Below are 24,199 nucleotides of genomic sequence, written 5' to 3'. Positions count from 1 at the left end.
ACTGACACACTGCTCCATTTGTCCTTTACATGCTTCCTGCCGGGGATGGGCAATTGATGCCTGGAGGTGCAGCACGTATCTTGTGGCCTAGTGAATGAAAACCACATACTGGGCAGATGGGAAAATAGAAGGATCCCATGACTTTAACAGCATAGTTTGGACACAGAAGAATACCTGGGAGGCCTGCTCCTGGAAACCTTAATCAGTGAAACAGATTACATAATTTGTACAAATTACCTATTACAAACAGTTACACCTTATGTATTTCAGCCACATTGGTAGGGTTTCCTGTTACTTGCAGCTGAATGTATTCATGACAGGTGCAGCTAAACTAATAATTAGTATCACTATTATTATTTTTTGTGAGGAAATTGAAAGTGATATCCTGTGTAAGCAATCTCCAGAAATTGAGGGAGGTAATCTGCTTTTGTGATTATACTTACTTGACAGTCGAAGAAACTCAGTAGACTAAACACCCAGATTTTACGGTTTGTTACCAATAAAGTCAGGACACACATCCATATACCTGACAGAAAATTTGTTGCTTTTCTGCAATTGCATGCTGTTGCCAAGTTTCTGTACTATGGTTGCACTTTAAAAATATCATCCAATTCTCTTAAATTTAAATACATTTATGTCAGTCAGTATATTGAGAAGCAATTGAAACTAGAATGTATCATGTAATATATTAAGTACATATTCTAGTTATATAGCATCTCTATATTTAACTCAGGATCATTCTAATGCCTTATGTAATAATTTAAAATTATTGAAAAAATGCAGGCCCAACTCCATTTTATTTTTCTCTTCTTTTCTGGCTTTTTTTGGCCTTTTGTAAAAAATTGAAATGTAGTTGATTTATTTATTCATTTATTTATATAATGATTTTTATTTTTTCCACATAGCTGGTTTACAGTGTTCTGTCAATTGTCCACTGTGCAACATGGTGACCTAATTACACATACATGTATACATTCTTTTTTCTAACATTATCTTTCTCCGTCATAAGTGACCAGACATAGTTCCCAGTGCTACACAGCAGGATCATTGCTAATCCATGGGTCAAGTGAATTGTGTAAGAACATACAGCCAAGTCAGCACAGAAACCATTCATTTTAAAAAGTCATTCAGCTTCCAAAGCCCACTATTTTCCTCCTGTAACACTCTACAATAGAGTGTGGACTGGGACCCAAGACTTTCCAAGTTCCTAAGGATCGGCCTTTTCACAAAGAGAAAAATCATCTACTTTAAAAGATTTACCCACTATTATTTGATGACCTCCCCCCAAAACAACTCTAGATACATTTTGGTATCCATGCAAGATATTTTTCATGAGCATGTTTGTTTAATCTGAAAGATTAAAGATTGATTTTCCTATTTAAAAAAAAAAGAAAAATAAAAGAAAAATGCAGGGCCATATTCTGAGTCTTGAGATATATGATCAAATGATAACCTCATTTAAGTTGTAATTCACATTCAGAGATTTCTACTACTCCAGATATCAACTAGCTGATTATTAGTCATCATTTGTTTACTACTGTTATTAGAGTAATAATAGCAAAGTGTTTTTTTTGTACGTTTTCAATGGGCCATGCACTTAGCAAAGTGCTTTATATGTATTATTTCACTGAATCTTCACAGAAACCCATAAATGGAACCTATCATTTCATTTTTTATTTAAGAAAATAGAGGGATGAAAACAGTAGATGTGTATCCCTAGCTAAGCAGTGAACTTGATTATAATGCAGGCATGCTCTGAGTAGGTCTCAATATCTATGTAGGGAAACATATTACACCAGAAGAGAGCACATACAACCTGCCTTTCTATTGACTTCTTCCATTAGGGAGGCCTCCTGAGATGATAATAATATACAGTCCTTTGGACCTGGGCCAGGGGTTTCTATTCTACATGCAGGGCATATGGTGCCAAAGTTCTTGTATCAGATATGGGGAGGCCTTGGGAAAGGATGTCTAAAATATATCTTGTTGAAAAAGGATCTTCACACAAGCATCACTTAAGCATCAGTAGAATATTTAGAGAGCTTCTGTGGTTCTAATTCACAAGTACCTACCACTAAATCTGCACACTCCCTGGTATGGGGCTCCCTTCCTGTTTCTATTTAAGTTCTTTCATACTTCTAACAAGGGCATCGATCCAGCATCTCCCTTCATTCTCTCTCTCTCTTTCTTTTTAAGCAGATTTATTGAATAATAATTCATCCCATGCAATCCATCTATGTAAAGTGTGTAATTCAATGTATTTCCTTATGTTTACAGATGTATGCAACTATCATCACAATTTTGAATGCCACTTCAAAAAATAAAGAACATCATATCCAACAGCTATCCTGTCCCTATCCTCACAGCCTACTAGCACAAAGCAGTCACTAGTATACTTTCCGTCTATATTTGCTGAGTGTGGACAATTTATAAAAAAGGAATCATATAATACATGATCTTACTTTGGTATTAGGGTATTATTGCCCTCAGAATGATTTTGGGTGTTCCTTTCTTAGTGGGTAGTTTTTTTGTTTATTTTTGGTTTTTTGCTTATATTTTTTGTCTTTGTCTTTTTTAGTGCCACACCCGCAGCATATGGAGGTTCCTAGGCTAGGGGTTGAAAGGGAGCTGTGGCTGCTAGCCTACACCACAGCCACAGCAATGTGGGATCTGAGGCACGTCTGAAACCTACACCACAGCTCATGGCAATGCTCTATCCTTAACCCACTGAGCCATGCCAGGGATGGAACACACCTCCTCATGGATACTGTTTGGGTTCATTAACCACTGAGCTACAATGTGAATTCCCCTTTTTCTCACATTATTCTGGCTTTATATATATGAATATATATATATATATATATATATATATATATAATATATGTATATATATGTGTGTGTATATATATATATATATATTTCTCACATTATCCTCCATCCTGTTTCATCACAAGTGATTAGATGTATAGTTCACTGTTCTGTACAGTAGGGTCTCATTGCCTGTCTACTCCAAATGCAATAGTTTTCATCTATTAACCCCAGACTCCTCTCCCCATAGCAAACACGAGTCTGTCCTCCATGTCCATGATCTTTTCTGTTTTGTAGATAGATAATTTGTGCCATATTTTTTACTCCACATATAAGTAATATCATATGGTGTCTGTCTTTCTCTTTCTGACTTACTTCACTCTGTGTGAGAGCCTCTAGTTTCATCATGTTGCTGCAAATGGCATTACTTTTTCATTTTTATGGCTGAGTAGTATTCCATTGTGTATATATATCACATTTTCCTAATCCAGACATCTGCTGATGGACATTTGGGTGGTTTCCATGTCTTGGATATTGTGAATAGGGCTGCAATGAACATATGGGTACACTTATCTTTTTCAATGAAAGTTTTGTGTGGATATATGCCCAGGAGTGGGGTTGCTGGGTCATACGGTTGTTCTATATCCAGTTTTCTGAGGTATTTCCATACTGTTTTCCATAGTAGTTTTACCAATGTACATTCTATCCAACAATGCAGGAGAGTTCTCTCTTCTCCACATCTTCCCCAGCATTTGTAATTTGTTGACATGTTAGCAATGGCTGCTTTAAACGGTATGAAGTGTTACCTCATAGTAGTTTTGATTTCCATTTCTCTAATAATTAGTGATGTTGAGCATTTTTTCATGTGCCTGATGGCCATCTGTATGTCTTCTTTGGTGAAATGTCTATTTAGGCCTTCTGCCCATTTTTCAATTTGTTTCTTTGTTTTTGTTGTTGAGTTGTATGAGTTATTTTTATATTTTGGAGATTAAACCTTTGTCAGTGGAGTCATTTGCAAAACTTTTCTCCCATCTGTGGGTTATCTTTTCATTTTTTTAATGGTTTCATTTGCCTTGCCGAAGCTTTTTAGTTTAATTACGTCCCATAGGTTTATTGGTATTCTAATTTCATTCTCTTACTTATAATTGTCCAGGTTTACCAGTACCATTTATTGAAGAGACTATCTTTCCTCCACTGTATGTTCTTGCATCCTTTGTCATAGATTAATTGACCATAGGTGTTGGGGTTTTTTTTCTGGGCTTTCTATCCTGTTCCATTGATCTATATATCTGTTTTTGTGCCAGTACCATACTGTTTTGATGACTGTAGGATTGTGGTAGAGTCTGAAGACAGGGAGCCTGGTTCTTCCCGTTCCTTTTCTCTTTTCAATATTGCTTTGGCTACTCGAAGTCTTTTGCATTTCCATACAAATTTCAAAATATTTTTTTCTAGTTCTGTAAAGAATGCTATTGGTAATTTGAAAGGGCGGCACTGAATCTGTAGATTGCCTTAGGTAGTATTGTCACTATATTGATCCTTCCAATCCAAGAGCATGGTATATTTTTCCATCTATTTGTATCTTCTTTGATTTGATTTCTTTCATCAGTTCAGGTGTACAGGTCTTGTCACTTTTGGTAGGTTTATTCCTAGGTATTTTATTCTTTTTGATTCAATGGTAAATAGGATTGTTTCTTTAATTTCTTTCTTTGACCTTTCATTGCTAGTATGTGGAATGCAACTGATTTCTGTGTATTAATTTTGTATCCTGCAACTTTGCCAAATTCATTGATGAGATGTAATAGTTTTCTGGTACTGTTTTTAGAATTTTCTGGGTATAGGATAATGTCATCTGCAAACATTGACAGTTTTAATTCTTTTCCAATTTAGATTCCTTTTTCTTCTCTGATTGCCATGGCTAGGACTTATAAGACTATGTTGAGTAATATTAATGAAAGAGGACATCCTTGTCTGTTCCTGATCTTAGTGGAAATGCTTTCAGTTTTTCACCGTTGAGAATGATGTTAGCTGTGGGTTTGTCATAAATGGCTTTTATTATATTGAGGGAGTTCTCCTCTATGCCTACTCTCTGGAGAGTTTTTATCAGGAATGGTGTTGAATTTTGACAGAAGGTTTTTCTGCATCTACTGAGAGGATCATATGGTTTATATTCTTCAGTTTGTTGGTGTGGCACATCACATTGATATATTTGCAGGTATTGTAGAATCCTTGCATCCCTGGATAAATCCTACTTGATCATGGTATATAATCTTTTTAATGTATGCAGTTTGCTAATATTTTGTTGAGGATTTTGGCATCTATGTTAATTAGTGATATTTGGCTATACTTTTTTTTGTTGTATCTTTGTCTGGTTTTGATATTAGTGTAATTGTGGCTTCATAAAATGAGCTTTGGAGTGTTCCTTCCTCTGCAGTTTTTTGGAAAAGTTTCAGAAGAAGAGGTGTTAACTCTTCTCTTAATGTTTGGTAGAACTCAGCTGTGAAGCCATCAGGTCCTGGACTTTTGTTTTTGGAATTTTGTTAGTTCACATTTTCAATTTCAGAACTTTGATCAGTCTACTCATATTTTCTATTTCTTCCTGGTTCAGTGTTGGAAAGTTTTAGCTTTGTAAGAATCTTTCCATTTCTTCTAGGTTGTCCATTTTATTGGCATACAGTTGCTCATAGGAGTCTCTAATTATTCTTGTATTTCTGCAGTGTCATTTGTAACTTTTACTTTTTCATTTCTAATTTTATTGATTTGAAATTTCTCTCTTTTTTTTTCTTGATGAGTCTGGTTAATGATTTACCAATTTTGTTGACCTTTTGAAAGAACAAACTTTTTGTTTCATTGATCTTTATTGTTTTCTTTGTTTCTATGTTATTAGTTTCTGTTATAATCTTTATGATTTCTTTCCTTCTACTAATTTTGGGCTTTGTCTGTTCTTCCTTCTCTAGATTTAAAGGTGTAATGTCAGGTTGTTTATTGGCATTGTTTCTTCTTTCCTGAGATAAGACTTTATAACTTTAAACTTCCCTCTCACAACTGCTTTTGCTATGTCCCATGGGTTTTGGATTTCTTTTATCATCATTATCATTTGTCTCTATGTATCTTTTAATTTCCACTTTGATTTCTTCAATAAGTCATTGGTTGTTTAGTAGCATATTGTTTAGCTTCCCAGTGTTTATGGTTTTTGTTCTTTTTCTCCTTGTAATTTATTTCTAGTCTCATAGAATTGTAATCATAGAAAGTGCTTGAAATAATTTTAATTTTTAAAAATTTGTAAAGACTTGATCTGTGGCCCAAGATGTGATCTTTACTGGAGCATGTTCCTTGAGCACTTAAGAAGGAAGTATATTCTGCTGCTTTGGGGTGAAAAGTTCTATAGATATCAGTTAAGTCTATTTAGTCTAGCATATCATTTAAGGCCTGTGTTTCCTTGCTGATTTTCTGCCTGGATGATCTGTCCATTGCTGTAAATGGGTTTTTAAAGTCCCCACTATTACTGTGTTACTGTCAATTTCCCTTTGTATGGGCTGTTAGTAATCTTATATATTGTGCTGCTCCTATGTTGAGTGGATATATGTTTAAAATAGTTATTTCCTCTTGTGATCATTAGGTAATGTCCTTCTTTGTCTCTTGTGACCTTGTTTATTTCAAAATTTATTCTGTCTTTGTGCCAGTATCATACGGTTTTGATGATTGTTGCTTTGTTGTATAGTCTGAAGTCCGGGAGCCTGATTCCTCCAGCTCCATTTTTCTTTTTCAGGATGTACTTGGATATTCTGGGTCTTTTGTGCTTCCAAACAAACTGCAAAATACTTTGTTCAAGTTCTGTGTAAAATGTCCTTGGTAATTTGATAGGGATTGCATTGAATCTGTAGATTGTCTTGGGTAGTATTGCCGTTTTGATGATATTGACTCTTCCAATCCACAAGCATGGTATATCTTTCCATCTATTTGTGTCATCTTTGATTTCTTTCATCAGTGTCTTATAGTTTTCAGAGTACAGGTCTTTTGTCTCTTTAGGTAGGTTTACTCCTAGGTATTTTATTCTTTTGGATGTGATGGTAAACAGGGTTGCTTCCCTAATTTCTCTTTCTGCTCTTTCACTGTTAGTATATAGAAATGAAGTCAATTTCCGTGTATTAATTTTGTATCCCATGACTATGCCAAATTCCTGGATGAGCTCTAACAGTTTCTTGGTAGAGGCTTGAGGATTCTCTAGGTAGAGAATCATGTCATCTGCAAATAGAGATAATTTTACTTCTTCCTTTCCAATTTGGATTTTTTTTCTTTTACTTCTCTAATTGCTGTGTCTAGGACATCCAAAACTATGTTGAATAGTAGTGGTGAGAGCAGACATCCTTGTCAGATATAGATCAGTGGAACAGGATAGAAAGCCCAGAATTAAACCCACACACCTACAGCCAAATTATGACAAAGGTGCCAAGAATATACAATAGAGGAAAGACAGCCTGTCCAATAAGTGGTGCTGGGAAAACTGGACAGCCACATGGAAAAGAATGAAATTAGAACACTCCCTAACACCATACACAAAAATACACTCAAAATAAATTAAAGACCTATATATAATACCAGATACTATAAAATTCTTAGAGGAGGTTGCTGAAAGGCTGAGCCTGAGGCAGAGAGAGTTTCTTTTTCACCCAGGCAGGCAGTGCAATGAAAGCACTTAAATGTGGATGAGCGGCCAGAAGGAGGTTCAGTGACCATGGGAAGGACCTCTCATCAATCTCCACCTTTGCACATGGAGGAAGTATGGTGCCAGTTTATGGAGCCCTGATCAAAACCAGGTCTGGGAGGAGACGGGATTAAGATGGCAGAATAGAAGGACTGGAGCTCAACTTCTAAAAACAACAAAATTCACAACTAAAAGCTGAGCATTCTTCACCCAAATGGACCAGAAACCTTAAAAAAGATATCCTACTCCAGAAGAAAAAGAGGAGTACACATCAAGAGGTAGGAGGGGTGATTTCATGATGTAAACAACCCCATACCTCCTGGGTGGGAAGCCCCACAGACTGGAAAGTAACTGGTTCACATAGACTCACCTACAGGGGTGAGAGTTCTGAGCCCCACATCAAACTCTCATATGTGGGGATCTGGCACTGGGAGAAAGAGCCCCTGGAGCATCTGTCATTGAAGACCAGTGGGGCTCTTGTGCAGGAGCTCCACAGGACTGAGAGAAACGGAGACCACATTCTTAAAAGGCACACACAGACTTTCACGTGCACTGGGTCCCAGGGCAAAGCAAAGTCTCCACAGGAATCTGGGTCAAACCTGACTGCAGTTCTTGGAGGACATCTTGGGAAAACAGGGGTGAATGTGGCTTGCTGTGAGGGAAGGACATTGAAAGCAAAGCTCACGGGAATATTCAGCAGTCATTCCTTTCTCTGAAGGTGGCCATTTTAGGAAAATCTTGCCCCACCCATCAGTGCTGAGAAGCCCCAGGGCAAACACAATCCAGGTGGGATCACAGCCCCTCCCCTCAGTAAACAGGCTATCTAAAGATGCCTCAGGCACACAGCTGCCTCCAGTCCCATCCAGAGACTGAGCCCCACCCACCAGAGGGATTAGAAACAGCTCAACCTACCAGTGGGCAGTCATCAGTCCCTCCCATTAGGAAGCCTACAGCAAGCCCTTGTACCAACTTCAGCCACAAGGGGGCATATGCCAGCAGTAAGAGAGACTACAACTCTATGTACAAAGGTCACCACACCAAAAACCTGCAAAAATGAAAAGACAGAGAACTATAACTCAGATGAAGGAGAAAGGAAAACCCCAGAAAATCAGCTAAGCGATGAGGAGATTCTCAGCCTCTAGGAAAAAGACTTTAGACTGTTGATGCTGAAAATGATGCAAGACACTGGAAATAAACTGGAGGCAAAGATGGATAACTTACAGGAAACACTGAGCAAAGAGATACAAGATATAAAACTTAACTAAGAAGAGACACAATATACAATAACTGAAATAAAAAATTCACTAGAAGCAGCTAACAGCAGAATACAGGAGGCAGAAGAATGAATAAGCGAGGTGGAAGACAGATTAGTGGAAATTAAGGATGCGGAACGGAAAAGAGAAAAAAGACTGAAAACAAATGAAGACAGTCTCAGAGAACTCTGGGACAATGTTAAATGCACTAACATCTGTATTATAGGGGTGCCAGAAGGAGAAGAGAGAGAGAAGGGGACAGAAAAAATACTCCAAGAGATAATAGCCAAAAACTTCCCTAACATGGGAAAGGAACAATTACTCCAATCCAGGAAGCACAATGAGTACCATATAAAATAAACCCAAGTAGGAATACACCAAGACACATATTAATTAAACTGACCAAAATTAAAGACAAAGAGAAAATGTTGAAAGCAGCTATGGAAAAGACACAAGTAACATACAAGGGAACCCTGATAAGGTTATCAGCAGATTTTTTAGCAGAAACTCTGCAGGCCAGAACACAGTGGCATGATATACTTAATGTGATGAAAGGAAAAAACCTTCAACCAAGATTACTTTACCTAACAAGGCTCTCATTCAGATTTGAAGGAAAAATCAAAACTTTCACAGATAAGTAAATGCTAAGAGATTCAGCAACACTAAACAAGTCTTACAACAAATACTAAAGGAACATCTCTAGGCAGAAAAGAACAAGAGAAGGAAAAAAAAAAAGAAAAACATAAACAAATCTAAAGTAATTAATAAAATGACAATAAGAACATACATATCAATAATTACCTTAAATGTTAATGGACTAAATGCCCCAACCAAAAGACATAGACTGGCTGAATGGATACAAAAATAAGATCAATATATATGCTGTCTTCAAGAGACCCACTTCACTTCTAGAGACACAGACAAATTGAAAGTGAGAGGTTGGAAGAAAATATTTCATGCAAACGGGGATCAAAAGAAAGCTGGAGTAGCAATACTCATATCAGACAGAATAGACTTTAAAATGAAGGACATTACATAATGATCAAAGGATCAATTCAAGAAGAAGATATAACAATTTAAATATCTACGCACCCAACATAGGTTCACCACAATATATAAGGCAACTGCTAACAACCTTAAAAGGACAAATTAACAATAACACAATAATAGTGGGGTATTTTAACATCCCATTTACAGCAATGGACAGATCATCCAAACATAAAATCGATAAGGAAACACAGGACCTGAATGATGCATTAAATCAGATGGACTTAATAGATATTTACAGGACATTCCATTCAGAAGTAACAGAATACATATTCTTCTCAAGTGCACATGGAACATTCTCTAAGATTGATCACATCCTGGGCTACAAATCCAACCATGGTAACTTTAAGAAAATTGAAATCATGTCAAGCATCTTTTCTGACCACAACGCTATATGACTGGAAATCAACAATAAGAAAACATCTGCAAAAAGCGCAAACACCTGGAGACTAAACAACATGCTACTAAACAACCAATGGATCACTGAAGAAATCAAAGAGGAAATTAAAAAAATACCTAGAAGCAAATGACAACAAAGATATGACACTCCAAAACCTATGCGATGCAGCAAAAGCAGTTCTGAGAGGAAAGTTTAGAGCAGTACAAGCCCACCTCAGGAAACAAGAAAAAGCTCAAATAAACAAGCTAACTTTACATTTAAAGCAGCTTGAGAGAAGAACAGACAAGACCTAAAGTTAGCAGAAGGAAAGAAATCATAAAGATCAGAGCAGAAATCAATGAAATAGAAACAAAGAAAACCATAGAAAAGATCAATGAAACAAAAAGCTGGTTCTTTGAAAAGATCAACAAAATTGATAAACCCCTAGCCAGACTTATCAAGAAAAAAGAGAGAGGACTCAAATCAATAAAATTGGAAATGAAAAAGGAGAAGTAACAATGGACATCACAGAAATACAATACTCATAAGAGACTACTATATGCCACTATACGCCAATAACACAGAAAACCTAAAAGAAATGGACAAATTCTTAGAAAAGTACAATCTTCCTAGACTAAACCAAGATGAAATAGAAAAGATGAATGGACCCATCACAAGAACTGAAATTGAAACTGTGATTAAAAAACTTCCAACAAACAAAAGTCCAGGACCAGATGACTTCACAGGCGAATTCTATCAAACATTTAGAAAAGAGTTAACACCTCTCCTTCTGAAACTACTTCAAAACATTGCAGAGTAAGGGATACTCCCAAACTCATTCTATGAGGCCACCATCACCCTGGTACCAAAACCAGACAAAGATACCACAAAAAGAAAACTACAGGCCAATTTCACTGATGAACATTGATGCAAAAATTCTCAACAAAATATTAGCAAACCGCATCCAACAATACATGAAAAGCATTGCACATCATGATCAAGTGGGATTTATCCCAGGGATGCAAGGTTTCTTCAATATCCACAAATCCATCAGTGTGATACACCACATTAACAACTGAAGAATAAAACCATACAATAGATGCAGAAAAAGCCTTTGACAAAATCCAACACTCATTTCTGATAAAAACCCTTCAGAAAGTGGGCATAGTGGGAACCTACCTCAACATAATAAAGGTCATATATGACAAGTCAACAGCAAACATCATTCTCAATGGGTAAAAGCTGAAAGAATTTCCCCTGAGATCAGGAATAAGACAAGGATATCCGCTCTCACCACTACTATTCAACATAGTTCTGAAGGCCTAGACACAGCAATTAGAAAAGTAAAAGAAATAAAAGGAATCCAAATTGGAAAGGAAGAATTAAAGCTATCCCTATTTGCAGCTGACATGATACTATACCTAGAGAATCCTGAATACTCTACCAGAAAACTGTTAGAGCTCATCCAGGAATTTGGCAAAGTCACAGGAAACAAAATTAATACACAGAAATGGACAGCATTTCTATATACTAAAAATGAAAGAGCATAAAGAGAAATTAGGAAAGCAATCCTGTTTACCATCACAATCAAAAGAATAAAATACCTAGAAGTAAACCTACCTAAAGAGACAAAAGACCTGTACTCTGAAAACTATAAGACACTGATGAAAGAAATCAAAGATGACACAAATAGATGGAAAGATATACCATGCTTGTGGATTGGAAGAGTCAATATCATCAAAACGGCAATACTACCCAAGACAATCTACAGATTCAATGCAATCCCTATCAAATTACCAAGGACATTTTACACAGAACTTGAACAAAGTATTTTGCAGTTTGTTTGGAAGCACAAAAGACCCAGAATATCCAAGTACATCCTGAAAAAGAAAAATGGAGCTGGAGGAATCAGGCTCCCGGACTTCAGACTATACTACAAAGCAACAATCATCAAAACCGTATCATACTGGCACACAGACAGAAATGTAGATCAGTGGAACAGGATAGAAAGTCCAGAGTTAAACCCACACACCTACAGCCAAGTAATCTATGACAAATAAGGCAAGAATATACAATGGAGAAAGGACAGCTTGTTCAATCAGTGGTACTGGGACAATGGGACAGCCCCATGGAAAAGAATGAAATGAGAACATTCCCTAACACCATACACAAAAATAAACTCCAAATGGATTAAAGACCTAGATATAAAACCAGACACTATAAAACTCTTAGAGGAAATCATAGGCCAAACACTCTGACATAAATGACAGCCACATCTTCTCAGATCCACCTCTTCTCAGATCCATCTCTTAGAGTATTGACAATAAAAACAAAAATAAACAAATGTGACCTAAACAAACTTAAAAGTTTCTGCACAGCCAAGGAAACCCTAAACAAAAGGAAACGACAAGTCACAGAATGGGACAAAATCTTTGCAAGTGAATCAACTGACAAGGGATTAATCTCCAAAATTTAGAAACATCTTCTGCAGCTCCATACCAAAAAAAATCAAACAACCCCATCAAAAAATGGGCAGAAGATCTAACCAGACAATTCTTCAAAGAAGACATACAAATGGCCAAAAGGCACATGAAAAGATGTTCAACATTACTCATTACTAGACAGATTCAAATCAAAACCACAATGAGGTACCATCTTACACCAGCCAGAATGGCCATCATCAAAAAGTCTACAAACAATAAGTATGGGAGAGGGTGTGGAGAAAAAGGAACACTAGTACACAGTTGGTGGGATTGTAAATTGGTGCAATCACTGTGGAAAGCAGTATGGAGATTCCTTAGAAAACTAACAATAGAACTACCATTTGATCCAGCAATCCCACTCCTGGGCATCTATCCAGAGAAAACAAACCATGACTCCAAAGACACATGTACTCTGATGTTCATTGCAGCACTATCTGCAATAGCCAAGACATGGAAACAACCCAAATGTCCATTGACAGATGATTGGATTCGGAAGATGTGGTATATATACACAATGGAATACTACTCAGCCATAAAAAAGAATGACATAATGCCATTTGCAGCAACATGGATGGAACTAGAGATTCTCATACTGAGTGAAATGAGCCAGAAAGACAAAGACAAATACCATATGATATCACTTATAACTGGAATCTAATACACAGCACAAATGTACATCTCCTCAGAAAAGAAAATCATGGACTTGGAGAAAAGACTTGTAGCTGCCTGATGGGAGGGGAAGGGAGTGGGAGGGATCGGGAGCTTGGGCTTATCAGAGACAACTTAGAATAGATTTACAAGGAGATCCTGCTGAATAGCATTGAGAACTTTGTCTAGATACCCATGTTGCAACAGAAGAAAGGCTGGGGAAAAACTGTAATTGTAATGTATACATGTAAGGATAACTTGATCCCCTTGCTGTATAGTGGGAAAATTAAAATAAAATTAAAAAAAGAAGATATGGTACATATACACAGTGGAATATTACTCAGCCATTAAAAAGAATGAAATACTGGCATTTTTAGCAACATGGACGGACCTAGAAATTATCATGGTAAGTGAAGTCAGCCATACAATGAGACACCAACATCAAATGCTTTCATTGACATGTGGAATCTGAAAAAAAGACAGACTGAAGTTCTTCACAGAACAGATGCTGACTCATAGACATTGAAAAACTTATGGTATCTGGAGGAGACATTTTGGTGGGTGGGGGGAGGTGCTTGGGCTATGGGAGGAAATCTTGTAAAATTAGATTGTTATGATAATTATACAACTAAAGATTTTAGTGATAAAGTTATTTGAGTAATAAAAAAAAATTCTTAGAGGAAAACATAGGCCACACTGCAACATAAATGACAGCAACATCTTCTCAGACCCACTCTTATTAGAGTAATGAGTGTAAAAACAACAATAAACATGTAGGGCTTAATTAAACTTAAAAGTTTCTGCACAGCCAAGGAAACCCTAAACAAATTGAAAAGTCAATCCACAGAATGGGAGAAAATATTTTCAAATGAATTGACTGACAACAGATTAATCTCCAAAATTTAGAAATTACCATGCATACCAAAAAAACAAACAACCTCATCAAAAAATATGCAGAAGATCTAAACAGATAATTCTCCAAAGAAGACAGACAGATTGCCAAAAAACACATGACAAGATGTTCAACATCACCCATCATTAGAGAAATGCAAATCAAAAGCACTATGAGGTCCCACATTACACCAGCCAGAATGGCCATCATCAAAAAGTCTACAAACAATAAGTACGGGAGAGGGTGTGGAGAAAAAGGAACACTATTACCCTATTGGTGGGATTATAAATTGGTGCAACCACTGTGGAAAACAGTATGGAGATTCCTCAGAAAACTAACAATAGAACTACCATTTGACCCAGAAATCCCACTCCTGGGCATCTATCCAAATAGACACATGTACTCCAATATTCATTGCAGCACTCTTTGCAATAGCCAAGACATGGAAACAACCCAAATTTCCATTGACAGAGGAGTGGATCAAAAAGATGTGGTACACATACACAACAGAATATTACTCAGCCATTAAAACGAATGAAATAACAGAATTTTTAGCAACACAGATGGACCTAGAAATTATCATGCTAAGTGGAGTCAGTCAGACAATGAGACACCAACATCAAATGCTATCCCTTACATGTGGAATCTGAAGAAAAGGACAGACTGAACTTTGCAGAACAGATACTGACTCACAGACTTTGAAAAACTTATGGTTTCCAAAGTAGTTTGAGGGGTGAGGGGATATACTGGGGGTGTGGGATGGAAATTCTATTGTATTGGATTGTGATGATCATTGTACAACTATAAATGTAATAAATTCATTGAGTAATAAAAAAAAGAAAGCAGAAAAAAATTTTAAAAAGTCTATTCCATCTGATATGAGTACTGCTTTTCCTGCTTTTCTATAATTTCTATTTGCATGTACTATTTTATTTCACCCCCTCACGTTAAGTCTGTATGTGTCCTTAGATCTTAAGTAGGTCTCCTTTATAGCATATACTTAGTGGGTAGTTTTTTGATTACTAATTCAATACCTGTATTTGTTATAGGTTGTGATAGTTAATTTTATGTGTCAACTTAATTGAGCAGTTAATTTTATATGTTAACTTGACTGAGCCATGGGATGCCCAGATTTTTGGTCAAACATTGTGCTGGGTGTTTCTAGGAGGGTATTATTGAATAAAATTAAAATCAAATCAGTAAACTGAGTAAAGCAGATCGCCCTCCCTAATGTGAGTGGACCTGATCCAATTATGCCAAGACCCTAGCAAAACGAAAAGACTGACCCTCCCCTGAGTAAGGGAACTCTTCCTGCCTGAACCCTTCAAACTGGAACATTGTTTTGTTTTATTTTTTCCTTACCTTCAACCTAAACTGAAACATGGACTTTTAATAGGGCACAAGACAGACAGTTTTTGGGTGGGAACTACATCAACTGCTCACTTAGACAGGAACTAAATCATCAGACAGCTCCTAGGTGTCCAGGTTGTCTACTCACTCAGGATCCTAGAAATTACCAGCCTCCAAAATCATATGACCCAATTTTTTATTAGTAATCTCTTATACACACACACACACACACACATATACATATATATGTGCGTGTGTGGGTACATACATATGTGTGTATGTCTATATGTGTACATAGAACATATCTAAACATATCTAAGAGATAGATATATAAGATAGGTCAGCTATTAACACAAGCTATCAGTTTTTGTTTATCTGAAAATGTCTTTATTTCACCTTCATATTTGAAAGACAGTTTTGATGGATATAGGATTAATGTTTTTGTTGTAGCTACTGTTGTTATACATCACTTTGATTGTGGTATCCCACAGTCTTCTGGTATTCACTTTTGTTTGATGAGAAGCCAGCTGCTAATCTTAGTAGAGCTGCAGTATGAATGATGTTATATTTCTCTTTCTGCTTTTAAAATGTTCTTCTTGTCCCCTTGTATGAGCAGTTTTATGGTGATCTGTTTATGTATATCTTGTGTTTATCCTTCTTGGAGTTTATTGTGTTTATCATATTAGTTTAGTGTTTTTCTTAAATTTGAGAATATTTTGACTATAATTTAATTGAATATTTATTTATGCTCAATTCTCTCTCTCTTCTTCTTGAATTTGCAATATGGGTATGTTGTTGTATTTATTTGTGTATCACATTTCTCTGAGACTCTTCACTTTTCTTTTTCTATCCTTTGGTGTGGTCTTTCTATTGTTCAAACTTGAAGTCTGCTAATTCTCTCTTACGTCATTTCAAATATGTTGTTGAAAACCTCTAATGAATTTTTAATTTGAGTTTTTATAATTTTCAAATCCAGAGTTTCCATTTGCTTCTTTCTTGTAGTTTCTATACCTTTAAACTCTCTATCTAGCATTGCAATGATAACTTCCTTTTATTCTTTGTGTGGTTCCTTTTAATTTTTTTAAATTTTCATTATAGTTGATTTACAATGTTATGTCAATTTCTTCTGTACAGCAAAGTGACCCAGTCATACATATTTACACATTCTTTTTCTTATGATCTTCTATCATGTTCTATAACAAATGAATGGATATATTTCTCTGTGCTATACAGCTAGACCTTATTGTTCATCCATTCTAATTGTAATAGTTTGCATATACTAACTCCATACTCCTAGTCCATCCCACTCCCTCCCCCTCCCCCTTGGGAAACAAAAGTCTTATCTCCATGTCTGTGAGTCTGTTGCTGTTCTGCAGATACATTCACTTGTGCCATATTTTAGATTCCATTTGTAGGTGCTATAGTATGTTATTTATCATTCTCCTTTTGATTACTTCACTTAGTATGAGAATCTCTATTTCTACCATACTGCTATAAATGGCTATTTTGTTCTTTTTTATGGCTGAGTAGTATCCCATTGTTCACATGTGCCATATCTTCTTAATTCATATGCCATTAGACATTTAGGTTGTGTCCATGTCTCGGCTATGATGAAGAATGCTGCAATGAACATAGGGGTGCATGTATCTTTTTTTTAATGACAATTTTGTCCAGATAAATGCCCAGGAGAGGGATTTCTGGATCATATGGTAGTTCTACCTTAGGTTTGAAGAACCTACATACTGTTTTCCATAGTGTTTGTCCCAATTTACATTGCCATAAATAGTGTAGGAGGGTTCACTTTTCCCTGCACCTTCCCCAGCATTTTTTGTTTGTAGACTTTTAATGATGGCCATTCTGAGTAGTGTGAGATGATATTTCTTTGTAGTTTTGACTTGGGTTGGTGGTGATATGGAGCTTTTCCTCATGTGCAGGTTAGCCATCCATATGTCTTCTTTGGAGAAATGTTAGTTTAGTCTTCTGCCCATTTTTCAATTGGTTTTGTTTTTCTTTTTTTTCTGTGGAGTTGTATGAATTGATTGTATATTTTGGAGATTAAGCCCTCATTGGATGCATAATTTGCAAATATTTTCTCCCATTCCATAGGTTGTCTTTTTTTTTTCCAAATTTCCACAATACCTTATTTTTTTTTCTACTGTACAACATGGTGACCCCGGTACACATACATGTATATATTCTTTTTTTCTCATGTTATCCTGCTTCATCATAAGTGACTAGACATAGTTCATAGTGTACACAGCAGGATCTCATTGCTAATCCATTCCAAAGGCAATAGTATGCCTCTATTAACCCCAAGCTCCCAATCCATCCTACTCCCTCCTCCCCCTTGGCAACCACAAGTCTATTCTCAAAAGTCCATGGTTTTCTTTTCTGTGGAAAGGTTCATTTGTGCCATATATTGGATTCCAGATATGTGATATCATATAGTATTTGTCTTTTACACACACACATTCACTCATGCACGTACGCACGCACACACACACACACATATTTCCTTTGCTGTGCAAAAGCTCATTAATTTGATTAGGGCCCTTGGTTTATTTTTGTTTTTATTTCAGTTGCCTTGGGCAACTGACTTAAGAAAACATTTGCACTGATGTCAGAGAATGTTTTGCTTGTGTTCTCTTCTAGAAGTGTTATGGTGTCTAGTCCTATGTTTAAGTCTTTAAGCCTTTTTGAGTTTATTTTTGTACATGGGGTGAGGGTGTGTTCTAGTTTCATTGATTTACATGCAGCTGTCCAGTTTCCCCAGCACCTCATGCTAAGGAGACATTTTTTCCTCCATTTAATATCCTTGCCTGCCTTGTCAAAGATTAATTGATGATAGGTATCTGGGTTTATTTCTGGACTCTCTATTCTGTTCCAGTTGCCCATGTGTCTTTTTTTATACCAGTACCACACTACCTTGATTACTTTAGCTTTGTAATATTGTTTGAAGTCTGGAGGAATTATGCCTCCTTCTTTTTTTTTGTTGCTCAGGATTACTTTGGCAATTCTGGGTCTTATAAGATTCCATAACATTTTTGGAATATTTTTGTTCTAGTTCTGTGAAAAATGTCATGTGCGATTTGATAGCGGTTGCATTGAATCTGTAGATTGCTTTGGGTAGTATGGCCCTTTTTACAATATTAATTTTTCCAAACAAGGAGCATGGAATATCTTTCCAGTTATTTACATCTTATTTAATTTGCTTGATTAATGTTTTATGGCTCTCAACATATAAGTCTTTCACCTCCTTGGTCAAGTTTATTCCTAGGTATTTTATTTTTTGTGCAATTTTAAAAGGTATTTTCCATATTTTTTTTGGTGGTGTACAGAAATGCAACCAACTTCTGAATGTTAATCTTGTATCCTGCTACCTTGGTGAATTGACTGATCAGTTTGGGTAGTTTTTATGTGGACTCCATAGGGTTTTCTATGTGTAGCATTGTGTCATCTACATAGACTGACAATTTACTTCTTCTCTTCCAGTTTGGATACTCTTTATTTCCTTTTTTGGTCAGCTTGCTGTGGCTATAACTTCCAATACTATGTTGAATAAGAGTGGTGAGAGTGGGGATACTTGTCTTGTTCCAGATTTTAGCGGGAAGACTTTCAGCTTTTGCCCATTGAGTGTTATATTTGCTGTGGGTTGGTCATAAATGGCTTTTATTATGTTAAGTTATGTTACTTCTATACCCACTTTGGTAAGAGTTTTTATCATGTATGGATGTTAGATTTTGCCAAATGCTTTTTCTGAATCTATTGAAGTGATATGGTTTTGAATTTTCTTAATGTGGTGTATAACATTGATTGATTTGTGTATGTGACCCATCTTGTCACATATTTTGGATTAATCCCAATTTGTCTTGGTGTATAATCTTGTTTATGTGCTGTTGATTCATTTGCTAAAATTTGTTGAGGATGTTTTCATCTATATTCATCAAAGATATTTACCTAAAATTTTCTTTTCAGTAGTATCTGACTGGTTTTATATGACGATGATGGTGACTTCATTGAATACATTTAGAAGTGTTCCTTATTCCTTAATCTTTTGGAAAAGTTTAAGAGGGATGGGTATATTTTATTCTTTGTAAATTTTTATATTTTACAGAATTGTTTTTTGTTGCTAGGGAGTGTTTTTATTACATATTCAATTTCATTCCATGTGAACAGTGTTCAAATGATCTATTTCTTCTTGATTCAGTTATGGTGGGCTGTTTATAGAAAGTTGTCCATTTCTTCTAGGTTGTCAAATATGTTGGCTTAAAATTGTTCATAGTATTCTATTATTATTATTATTATTATTATATTTCTGCAGTATTTGTTGAGAATTCTCCTCTTTCATTTCTCCTTTGGTTTATTCGAGTTCCTCTTTTCCTTGGTGACTCTGGCACAGGTTTGTCTATTTTGCTTATCAAAGAACCAGCTCTTGGTTTTATTGAGTTTTTCTATTCTGTTTTAAAAATCTATATTTTATTAAATTCCTCTTTGATCTTTGAGATTTCCTTCCTTCTGCTAACTTTAAGTTTTGTTTTTTCTTTTTCTAGTTCTTTTAGGTGGTAAGTTAAGTTGTTGATTTTAAATTTTACTTCTTTTTTGAGGGATAACTTTATCACTATGAACTTCCCTCTAAGAACTGCTTTGGTGGCATTCCATAGATTTTGAGTGATTGTGGTTTCATTGTTATTTGTCTTGAGGTATTTTTAACTTTCCTTTGTATTTCCTTGTTGACCCATTGATTTTTTTTTTTTTTTAGTGGCATGTTTTTAGTCTCCATGTAGTCAGTATTTTTATCATTTTTTTCCCTGTGGTTCATCTCTAGTTTCTTGCCATTGTTGTCTGAGAAGATATGTTAGATAATTTCTATATTCTTAAATATGTTGAGGTTAATTTTGTGCCCTGGTATGTGGTGAATCCTAGAGAATTTTCCATGTGCACTTGAAAATAATGCATATGCTGGTTTTTTTAGGTGCAATGTCCTGAAAATGTCAATTAAGTCTAACTGTTCTCTTGTGTCATTTAGGATCTCTATTGCCTTACTGATTTGCTGACTAGAAGATTTGTCCATTGAAGTGAGTGGGATGTTAAAATCTCCTACTATTATTGTATTCCCATCAATTTCTCTTTTTTGATTGTTAATATTTGTTGTTTGCATCTGGATGCTCCTATATTAGGGGGATAGACAATTGTAATATCCTCTTCTTAAATGGATCGTTAAATACTGTCCTTCTTTATCTTTCTTTATGACCTTCATTTTAAAGTCTATTTTGTCCACTATGAGTATTGCAACTCCTACTTTCCTATCATTTCCATTCTCATGAAATATATTTTTCCATTCCCTCACTTTCAATTTCTATGAGTCCTTTACCCTAAGATGGGTCTCTTTTAGGCAGCACATTTTAGGGTCCTGTGTTTTTTTTTTAATCCAGTCTGCCACTCTATATCTTTTTATTTGAGCATTCATTCCATTGTCATTGAAGGTAATTATTGATAAATACGTATTTCTTTCATTTTCTATTTGATTATTTGTTTATTTATTTATTTATTTTATTTTTTATTTTTATTTCCACCAACACACTTTTTCCCCCACTGTACCACATGGGAACCCAGTTACACATACATGTATACATAATTTTTCCACCCATTGTCATGCTCCATTGTAAGTATATAGACATAGTTATCAGTGCTACACAGCAGGATCTCATAGTTGTTCCATTCCAAAAGCAATAGTTTGCATCTGTTAACCCCAAGCTCCCAATCTCCCCAACTCCCTTCCCCTTCCCCTGGGCAACCACAAATCTATTCTCCAAATCCTTGATTTTCTATTCTGTGGAAGGGTTCATTTGTGCTGTATATTGGATACCAGATATGAGTGATATCATATGGTATTTGTCTTTCTCTTTCTGACTTACTTCATTCAGTATGAGAGAGTCTCTAGTTCCACCTATGTTGCTGCAAATGGCATTATTTTTTTCTCTTTTAGGGCTGAGTAGTATTCCATTGTATATATATGTACCACATCTTCCTAATCCAATCATCTGTTGATGGGCATTTGGGCTGTTTCCATGTCTTGGCTATTGTGAATAGCGCTGCAATGAACATGTGGGTGCATGTGTCTTTTTTAAGGAGAGTTTTTGTCTGGATGTATGCCCAAGAGTGGGGTTGCTGGATCACATGGTAATTCCATGTATAGATTTCTAAGGTACCTCCCTATTGTTCTCCATAGTGGTTGTACCAGCTTACATTCCCACTGATAGTGCAGGAGGGTTCCCTTTTCTCCACACTCCCTCCCTCCAGCACTTGTTATTTGTGGACTTATTAATGATGGCAATTCTGACGGGTGTGAGGTAGTATCTCATTGTAATTTTGATTTGCATTTCTCTTATAATCGGGGATGTTGAGCATTTTTTCATGTGCTTGTTGGCCGTCTGTACATCTTCCATTTTAAACCTTGTTTTCCATTTGATTTTATGTATCTCTTTTGTTCTCTGTTTCTCTCTCTCTTTTTTTTCTTTTTAGGTGATCTCCTTTTATTTTATGCTTGTGTCCTCTTCTTTTTAGTTTTTGTGAATGTATCACTTGGTTTTGTTTTGCACTTGTGCTCTTTTACAAGTATGTTAACCCCTTCCTATATCTGCTTGCTTAAACCTTATAGTCATATAGGCTCAAACACATTATAAAAAAAAATGAAAGTTTAGTTTTTTCTAACTTTCCTTACTGCAATTTTATGATTTTGATACTTTTTTACATCTTCATGTTTGTCCTTTTGCTATTCCTTGTATTGACTCTTGCTTTTACAAATAGCTTTTTTTTCCTTTTAGATCTATATACTATCCTATTTAAGTTATTAATTTACACTTGTGATATCCTCCACCCTATATCTTCTTATTTCTTTCCTATGTGGGGACACCTTTCAGTATTTCTTTTAGAATGATTTTAGGATTGCTGTATTGTTTTAGTTTTTGTATGTCTGATAAATTCTGGAAGAGTTATGCTACCTGTTGGTTTTGTGCTTCACGATTTTTTTTAGCAATTCTGGGTCTTTTATGGTTCTGTATAAATTTGGGGGGGATATTTGTTCTAGTTCTGTGAAAAAATGTCATGGGTAATTCAATAGGGATCATATTAAATCTGTAGATCACTTTGAGTATTATGGCCATTTAATTTATATTAATTCTTCCAATCCAGAAGCATAGAATATCATTCCATTTCTTTGAATCCTCTTTAATTTCCTTTGTAAATGTTTTATAGTTCTCAGCATATAAATCTTTCACCCCTTTGTGAGCTTTATTCCTATGTATCTAATTTTTTTTGCCTGTGATTTTAAAATGTATTGTATTTTTATATTCCTTTTATAAAACTTCATTTTTCATATACAGAAATGTAACCAGTTTCTAAATGTTAATCTTTTATCCTGCTACTTTGCTGAATTTTTTGATCAGTTCAAGTAGTTTTTTGTGGAGCCCTTAATGTTTTCAATATAGAATATCATGTCATCTGCATAGAGTGACAATTTTGCCTCTTCTCTTCCAATTTGGATACTTTTAAATTTCTTTTGTTTTTCAGCTTTCTGTGGCTAGAACTTCCAATACTATGAATAAAATTGGTAAAAGTGGGCATCCTTTTCTTGTTCTAGATTTTAGCAGGAAGGCTTCCAATTTTTCTCCATTGGGTATTATATTGGTTGTGGGTTTGTTGTAAATGGCTTTTATTATGTTAATGTATGTTTCCTCTATATTCACTTTGGTAAGAGTGACAATTTTACTGACATAAGGTATGATTTTTAAAAGACATGAGAACTGTGTAGGCTAGTTATACTATCATGAATGGGTATTGGACTTTGTCAAATACTTTTTCTGCATGTATTAAGATGATCATGGTTTTTTTTTAATTTTCTTTAAATAATACTTCAAGATGAATGCTAATAAAAACAAAAACATTCAAAATATATGAGATGCCACAAAAGCAGTGCTTAGAGGGAAGTTCATAAAAATACAGGCCTTCTTCAATAAAAGAAAAATCTCAAATAAACTTAACCTATCACCTAAAAGCATTAGAAAAAGAATAACAAACAAAACCTAAATCAGTAGAAGGAAGGAAATCATATAGATCAGAGATGAAATCCATAAAATAGAGGTTCAAAAAATAATAGAAAAAAATCAATAAAATCAAGACCGGCTTCTTTGAAAGTGTAAAGAAAATTGACAAATCTCTTGCCAGACTCACCAAGAGTAGAGATAGAACTCAAATAAAAAAATAAGAAAAATGAAAAAGGAGAAATCTCAACAGATACAGCAGTAATGCAATAAACCATAAGAGAATACAATGAACAATTGTATGCAATCGAATTTGAGAATCTAGAAGAAATGGACAACTTTCTAGAGATGTATAGCCTGCCAAAACTGAATCAAGAAGAAATATATCAATTGAACATACTGATCACTAGAAATGAAATTGAATATGTACTAAAAACACTCCCTACAAACAAAAGTTCTGAATCACATATTTTAAAAATTTGGAACTTATAGAAAATGATTTCTCCCTGAATTTCTAGACAATTTCCATATTTAGCCAGGACCTCTAGAAAAAATATACCTCTTAGTATATTTTCATTTTTTTTATGTTAATCTTTTT

This window comes from Sus scrofa, chromosome 1, assembly GCF_054392235.1.
Source record: "Sus scrofa isolate SSC_HxYL_T2T_F1_AM1 chromosome 1, Sscrofa_HxYL_maternal_Yorkshire_Landrace_v2.0, whole genome shotgun sequence".
NCBI lineage: Eukaryota > Metazoa > Chordata > Mammalia > Artiodactyla > Suidae > Sus > Sus scrofa.
This window is presented reverse-complemented; position numbering follows the sequence as displayed.